Source organism: Babylonia areolata, chromosome 10, assembly GCF_041734735.1.
Source record: "Babylonia areolata isolate BAREFJ2019XMU chromosome 10, ASM4173473v1, whole genome shotgun sequence".
In the NCBI taxonomy this organism is placed as follows: Eukaryota; Metazoa; Mollusca; class Gastropoda; order Neogastropoda; family Buccinidae; genus Babylonia; species Babylonia areolata.
The window spans coordinates 35,978,331-35,987,147 of record NC_134885.1 but is presented as its reverse complement, the minus strand read 5'-3'; positions in this window follow the sequence as shown (position 1 = coordinate 35,987,147).

The window sequence follows — 8,817 nt, the reverse complement described above, 5'->3', positions numbered from 1 at the left end:
TACAAAATGATAACACCATGATATTTCACTTTGACTTGCATTGTCCCACAGTGATCACATCTTAAGTACAAAATGATAACACCATGATATTTTACTTTGACCTACATAAACTGAAGAATAAGAGGAACCGCACTGAACATCACCGAGCTGACTGAACAACTTTGCAGGGTCTCCTCTGATATGTGGCCACATGGCAGCCCAGCATTAACAGCTCTCCATGGACCAGTGGCACACAGAGACAGGGACAGAATAAATAAACTCCAGATGTGACAGCAGACGGGACGATAAGAAACGGATAGAATGAGGGTGCCACCATTACAACGGCGTAGAAGATAACATAAAAAGACACACAGACAAAACAAAACAAATTGAAGAAAGAAAAAAATGTAGAAAAAAAGAGTGGTTACAGGCAACGAAACTTAGGCATAGGGTAAAGAGCGAACAGTTTCCTGAGTGACCATTGCGAAGACCAAGAGAACCTGTGTGTGACGTTAAACAGCAGTTGCTGCGGAGGTGCGGGTTTTCTGCTTCCTGTGATAGAGCGGGATCCGGGCCTTTCATGACTTCAGTAAGTCCGTAGAAAGGAGACGCAGGCTGGCACTGTGGCTACAGGCAACAAACTCAGGCATTAAGGAACGGGAACAACAATCAACTGAACAATTGTCGTGGAGAATTGAAAACCGGTTCGTGCCACTCAGTAGCGGAAGTGGGGAATTACTGTTTCCTGTGGCTGGTTAGGTCCCGGATCTTTTTCGTCTTCACCCCCCTCTGGTTCAACGTATTACTTTTAAGTACACAACAGGGGATTATTTTCATGAAGGAATACTGAAGAACCGAATTTGTTGACAGAAAATAAACAGTAAAACTGATGATGATCAATGACTGGCTTTTTACCTGATGTCTTTGTGTGTGGTCTGCTCTCTTCAGTGTCCTCCTCCGCTTCTTCTTTTTCTTCTCTTCATTCCTTCCGCTCATCTTTCTCCTCTTCGTACTTCTTCTCTCATCATCTTCCCATTGTTCTTCTTTTTCGTTTCTTTCTTGTTCACTTCTTCTTCTTGTTTCTGTACATCTTGTTCTTCTCGTTCTTTCCTTGTTCTTATTCTTTTTGTGCTCTTCTTGTTTTTATTGTTGTTGGTGGTGGTGGTGATGGTGTTGCTGTTGTGGTAGTAGTAGTTGTTGTTGTTGCTGCTGCTGCTGCTGCTGCTGCTGTTGCTGTTGTTGTAATTGTTGTTGGTGCTGCTGCTGCTGCTGCTGCTGCTCCTGTTGTTTTAGTTGTTGTTGTATTGCTGCTGCTGCTGCTGCTGCTGCTGTTTCTGTTGTTGTAGTTGTTGTTGCTGCTAATGCTGATATAGCTTTTCTTCTTCTTCTTCTCCTTCTTCTTCTTATTATTGTCATTTATATTATCATCAACCCTCATGTTGGTCCTCATCCTTTTCCTACCGCCCGTCTCCTCTGCTTCCTCTTCTTCCTCCTCCTCCTCTTCTTCTTTTTTCTAGTTCTTCTGCTTCTTCTTCCTCCTCCTCTTCCTCCTCTTCTTTTCCCAGTTCTTCTGCTTCTTCCTCCTCCTGCTCTTCTTATTTGACTTTTAATTCACCGCCACCACATTTTATTATCACCAATTCCTCCTCCTTCACCGATACCCGCACAGAAGTTGCAGGGCATTAAGAAACGGAACAGTCCCCTCAATGATTATCGCGGAGGCTTGAAAATGGCTTCGTGCTGCTCTGTGCCGGAAGTGGGGTATTACTGCTTCCTGTGACTGAAAGCGGCTTTCGGTTCTCTCCCATTTCTTTTTATTCACCCTTTGTTTCGTTGGTTTCTTCTTCTTCTTCTCCTTCTCCGTCTTCTTCTTCTTCTTCTCCGTCTTCTTCTTCTTCTTCTCCTTCTCCGTCTTCTTCTTCTTCTTCTTCTTCTTCTTCTTCTCCTTCTCCGTCTTCTTCTTCTTCTTCTTCTCCTTCTCCGTCTTCTTCTTCTTCTTCTTCTTCTTCTTCTTCTTCTTCTTCTTCTTCTCCTTCTCCGTCTTCTTCTTCTTCTTCTCCTTCTCCGTCTTATTCTTCTTCTTCTCCTTCTCCTTCTCCGTCTTCTTCTTCTTCTTCTTCTTCTTCTTCTCCGTCTTCTTCTTCTTCTTCTTCTTCTTCTTCTTCTTCTTCTCCTTCTCCGTCTTCTTCTTCTTCTTCTTCTTCTTCTTCTTCTCCTTCTCCGTCTTCTTCTTCTTCTTCTCCTTCTCCGTCTTCTTCTTCTTCTTCTCTCTCTCTCTCTCCCTCTCTCCCGCTCGCTCGCTCGCTCGTTCGCTCACTCAGATTGTGTGAACGAGTTTATTGACAAGAAATAGCCATTGAAAATGATGATGACTAATGCATTTTCTCCTCACCCTTCTTTTCGTCGTCGTTGTCGTCATTGTCGTCGTCGTCCTCCTCCTCTTCCTCCTCCCCCTTCTTCTTCTTCTTCTTCTTCTTCTTCTTCTTCTCTTCCTCCTGCTCATCCCCTTGCTCCTTCTCTGGTATTATTTAAAACCAAACTCGTCTCCAATGTCACAACGAAACACCGTGCAGCGTGCAGGAACAGCGGCACAGACGTTGTTTTTCAGGTACGGATATCCCACGAGACAAAGGGTGGGGGGTGGGGGGTGGGGGAGGGAACAAAAACGTCTTCTCCACTTGTCCAGTGAATGAATGAGGTGGCACTCGGGACTTTTTTTCTTTTTCTTTTTTTTTTTTTTACAATAAAGAAAATGTCTCTCAATAACCAATTCGAGCAGATTATATATATGTGTATACATATATTTGATGGCTCCGTTCCCGGAAGTTTTTGTTGTTGTTTTTTTAAAGAAGAAAAAAAAAGCACACATACATATACGTTTATATGTATATGTATATACATAAACATATTTGTATTTGCATTTCTTTTTATCACAACAGATTTCTCTGTGTGAAATTCGGGCTGCTCTCCCCAGGGAGAGCGCGTCGCTACACTACAGCGCCACATATTTTTTTGTTTTGTTTTTTTTCTTGCGTGCAGTTTTATTAGTTTTTCCTATCGAAGTGGATTTCTCTACAGAATTTTTATTGATTGATTGATGTGGATACTTATATAGCGCCTATCCTCGGTCAGAGACCAAGCTCTAAGCGCTTTACATACACGAGGACATTTGCACCACAGGCTGCCTACCTGGGTAGAGCCGACTGACGGCTGCCACTGGGCGCTCATCATTCGTTTCCTGTGTCATTGAATCAGATTTCAGATGCACACGCATACACACTCAGACAGACATGTAACATTTTACGTGTATGACCGTTTTTATTTATTTACCCCGCCATGTAGGCAGCCATACTCCGTTTTCGGGGGTGTGCATGCTGGGTATATTCTTGTTTCCATAACCCACTGAACGCTGACATGGATTACAGGATCTTTAACGTGCGTATTTGATCTTCTGCGTGCGCATACACACGAAGAGTGTTCAGGCACTAGCAGGTCTGCACATATGTTGACCTGGGAGATCGGAAAAATCTCCACCCTTTACCCACCAGGTGCACCAAGATTCGAACCCAGGACCTTCAGATTGAAAGTCCAGCGCTTTAACCATTCGGCTATTGCACCCGTCAGGAACAACCCCTTTGTTGCCGTGGGTTCTTTTATGTGCGCTAAGTGCACGCTGCACACGAGACGGATTCGGTTTATCGTCTCATCCGAATGACTAGCGTCCAGACCACCACTCAAGGTCTAGTGGAGGGGGGAGAAAATATCAGCGGCTGAGCCGTGATTCGAACCAGCGCGCTCAAATTCTCTCGCTTCCTAGGCGAACGCGTTACCTCTAGGCCATCACTCCACTATGAATACATATATATATATATATATATATATATATATATATATATATATATATATACATCAACACATACACACACACACACACACACACACACACACACACACACACACACACACACACACACACACATGGGTTGTCGGGTGGGTATGGGTGGGTGTGTGGGTGAAAGGGCAAGACAAATGGGGAGCCACTTTACCCGGGAGGGAAAAGACAAGAACAACACGCTGCCACTTTTCTGTGATTGGCATTAACCCCTTCACTCCTAAACCTTGGTGATACAAGAACAGTGTCGTACAAATCAAATGAAGCACAAATCTCTGTGTGTGTGTGTGTGTGTGTGTGTGTGTGTGTGTGTGTGTGTGTGTGTGTGTGTGTAAGTGTGTGTGTGTGTGCAAGTGTGTGTGTGTGTGTGTGTGTGTGTGTGCGTGCGCGCGCGCGCGCGCAGTGTTGCAGTCAACTTTGCTGGACAAATCAAAACCAAAAAGACAAGAAAAAAATCTAATTAAAGAATGATCAATTGTGGTGACAGCCCTTCACTGACAAGCATACAGAGTGGGATTTTCTTCCCTACACTTTATTTCATTTTCTTTTTATCAATATGCTTTCTTTTCTTTATTCTTTTATTCTTTTTTCTTGTTTTCTGATTTATGTATTTATTTATTGATGTATTTATTTTGTATTTATTTATGTATCTATTTAATCATTTATTTATTTATTTACGTAATCATTTGTTTATTTTTTTATTCATTCGTTCAGTTAATAAGTTAGTTAGTTATGTATCCATTTATTTGTTTATGCATCTTGTTCTTTATTCCCCTCGATGCGTGACTAAGCGCGTTAGGTTACGCTGCTGGTCGGGCATAGCAGATGTGGTGCAGCGTATATGGATTTGTCCACACGCAGTGACGTCTCCTTGAGTAATTGAACTGAACAGAACTGAAAAGCACATTGTATTTGCATTGTATTGTATTTCTCTTCTTTTGTCACAACCAATTTCTCTGTGTGAAATTCGGGCTGCTCTCCCCAGGGAGAGCGCGTCGCTACACTGACAGCGCTACCCATTTTGTTGAATTTTTTCCTGCGTGCAGTTTTATTAGTTTTTCCTATCGAAGTGGATCTTTATACAGAATTTTGCCAGGGACAGCCCTTTTGTTGCCGTGGGTTCTTTTACGTGCGCTAAGTACATGGAGGGTGAGAAAATATTGGCGACTGTACCGTGATTCGAACCAGCGCGCTCAGATTCTCTCGCTTCCTAGGCGGACGCGTTACCTCTTGGCCATCACTCCAAGCATAGACGTCACACCAGCACTCAAAGGGTTAACAATGAAAAATATCACTTCCTTTGGCCCTTAGCCGTCGTCGTTGTCATCACTCTATTGTCATGTTGTTGTTGTTTTTCTGTCTTGTTTTGTTTTGTTTTGTTTTGTTGACGGACGGTCACATGGCGGCAGATTGTGCATTGCTGTGGAACAACAGTTGATGTAATATCAAGAATATGATATGGGTGTGGTGGGTCTGTGTGTGTGTGTGTGTGTGTGTGTGTGTGTGTGTGTGTGTGTGTCTGTGTCTGTGTGTGTGTGTGTGTGTGTGTCTGTGTGTGTGTGTCTGTGTGTATGTGTCGGTGTGTATGTGTGTGTGTGTGTGTGTGTGTGTGTGTGTGTGTGTGTGTGTGTGTGTGTGTGTGCGCGCGCATATGTGAAGGGGGTGAGCAGGGGGCGGGTGCGGTGTGTATGGTGTCTGCTGTGACGAAGAGATAGAGGCAGACACAGATACAGTCAACCGAAGAGAATCAGAGAGAGTGTGTGTTTGGAGGGGGGGTGGGGGGTGAGGGGTGGGGAGGCAAAAGGACAGACCGACAGACAGAGAAAGAGACAAAGAAAGACAATGATATGAACAGAGAGAGACGTAGGGGGGGAAAGGAGATGTCATGTGTTGTTGTGTATTTTTGTTCTGGATATTTCTGTGTCTTAGTAATTTACAAAACAAAAAGAAGAAAAGAAGAAAAAAAAAACAACTTGCGCACGTCATCATTGTCAACATCAGCGTCAGTACCAGTCTGTCAGAACAGTTGTGTGTGTGTGTGTGTGTGTGTGTGTGTGTGTGTGTGTGTGTGTGTGTGTGTGTGTGTGCGTGTGTGTGAAAAATGAAATAATTTTTAGAAAGTGAACAACTTGAACTCAATAATACGATGCGAAAAACAATCATATTTACACAAATTGACGTCAGTGCGCACTTTGAACAGAAATAATTTTTCGCTTCACAGAGTGACAGCGAGAGAGAGAGAGAGAGAGACAGAGAGACAAAGAGACACAGATAGAGAGAGAGAAAGAGAACTGAGAACTCAGAACTCAAAACGTTTTTTATTCAAGGAACAAGTGCTCGAGCAAGACACAAAGAGACAGAGACAGCAAGAGGAGGAGACAGAACAAGAGACAGATAGACAGAGAGACAAAGAGACAGAGAAAGAGAGATGAGGGAAGAGAAAAAGAGAGAGAGAGAGAGGGAGAGAGAGAGGGGGAGAAAGAGTGAAAGAGAGAGAGAGTCGACTGACATAGCACAGTAAATAAGTCTACTGATCATGCATGGTTCGATTCAGCTAGCATGCCTTTTTTCTTATCCCAAGCTTATTAATGTTTGATACAGAACATATTTTAACGTTCATTCTTAATCTTTTTTTTTCTTCTCATGATTCCTTTACTGGATAAAGTGAGTCTCATATAAATGAATCTTGAAGGCATTTCCTCTTGTTTATTGTGTTTTCATGTTATTCGTGTATGTATTTATGTATTTATTTATGTGTTCATCTCTCTAATCATCTATCCATGTATCCAACTGTTTTTATTTCTCATAAATGCTATGTTTTGCGGTGTACATCAATAGCAATGAATGTGACAAGTAACCTGTACCTGTCTCACACACACACACACACACACACACACACACACACACACACACACACACACACACACACACACACACACACACACACACACACACAGATTAAGAGGTGAGTGAAAAAGAAAATTTCTGGAAACCATACAATCTAAAGCAAGAAAACAACAAAGATGTTCAAACACTCATCAAACATTAAAGACAGAAAAAAAATGTCTATACTGAGGAAATTAGTACAGACAAGTTCGACTGATTTTATACGCTCACTATGTTATCACCTGATGATGTAGTTTTCATCTAACGAGAGAATGTTAACTCTCTCCATACGAACGGCGAAAGAGACGACGTTAATAGCGTTTCACCCCAATAACCACCATCAAAATATTACCAGCGGAAGGCTCTTACACTGAAGAGGTGAATGTTGACAAAGAATACCACAGTTCTGATGACGGAAGCTAAAGGTTGGGTCATTGAGACACCCACTGGACATCCGAGGGATCTGTGTAGAGGAGAAGAGAGGACTGGCCGTACTGAGTGAGTTAAAACAAATGAAAACATAGGGAAAATAGCAGCATAGATGACCCATTAAACAACAAAAAAAAACGAACAAAAAGAGTGAGAAAACAGTATATTGGGGGCGAGGGGTCGGGGGTGGGTTGGGGGTTCATGGGGGTGGGGGTGGGGGTTCAATGATTTCTTCAGTTTCAGTTTTAATCTCGAGGAAGTGTCCAAGCGTGCACTGTATCGATCGAAAACAATGCAGTCTTCATTCTCTGATGACTGTGTCATGATGATTATTGATAATTCTCCATTCACGCCATGACCCTCCCACTCTTCTCAAATGACCCAGTCGATATTCATATTCAGGGACCCTCTGTGTCCCGCCTCTGAACTCCCTTCTGATGAACTGAGCTATGTGTGGGTGGAAATATTTTGAGATAATGAACCGACATTTTATCTGAGAGGGAGAGAGGGGGGGAGGAAGAGGGAGAGAAAGAGAGCGAGAGAGAGAGAGGGGGAGGGAGAGAGAGAGAGAGACAGAAATAGAGAGAGAGAGGGAGAGAGAGAGAGAGCGAGAGAGAGAGGGGGAGGAAGAGGGAGAGAAAGAGAGCGAGAGAGAGAGGGGGAGGAAGAGGGAGAGAAAGAGAGCGAGAGAGAGAGAGGGAGAGAGAGATAGAGAGAAAGAGAGCGAAAGAGAGAGCGAGAGAGAGAGGGGGAAGAGAGAGAGTGAGAGAGAGCGAGAGAGAGAGAGGGGGAGGAAGAGGGAGAGAAAGAGAGCGAGAGAAAGAGAGCGAGAGAAAGAGAGCGAGAGAGAGAGGGGGGTAGGAAGAGGGAGAGAAAGAGAGCGAGAGAGAGAGAGCGAGAGAGAGATAGAGAGAAAGAGAGCGAAAGAGAAAGCGAGAGAGAGAGGGGGAAGAGAGAGAGTGAGAGAGAGCGAGAGAGAGAGAGGGGGAGGAAGAGGGAGAGAAAGAGAGCGAGAGAGAGATAGAGGGAGGAGAGAGAGAGAGAAAGAGAGCAAGAGAGAGAGAGAGAGAAAGAGAGCGAGAGAGAGAGAAGGAGAGAGAGAGAGAAAGAGAGAGAGGGGGAGGAAGATGGAGAGAAAGAGAGCGAGAGAGAGAGGGGGGGTAGGAAGAGGGAGAGAAAGAGAGCGAAAGAGAGAGAGAGAGGGGAGAGAGAGAGAGAGAGCGAAAGAGAGAGCGAGAGAGAGAGGGGGGGAGAGAGAGAGAGTGAGAGAGAGATAGAGGGGGGGAAGAGGGAGAGAAAAGGAGCGAGAGAGAGGGAGGAGAGGGAGAGAGAGAGAGCGAGAGAGAGAGAAGGGGAGAGAGAGAGAGAGAATGGATGAATGGTTTATTCATATAGGCCATTGCCTCTCATGAAAGGGTGTCAGAAAAAACTCATTTGAGAAGAAGAAAAAATAAACAAGACAAAAATCATACTTCGTCATGCTTATATACACTTAGCTTAGTAGTACACAGCAGATAAATAGTTTCTGAAGTAATACACGTGTGTGCACAAGCTTGATAAATTGATTTTACGACGTAAGAGTGGATCGAAGTTTACACGCTTTGTACAGATAAACTGAGAAATTTCCTGAT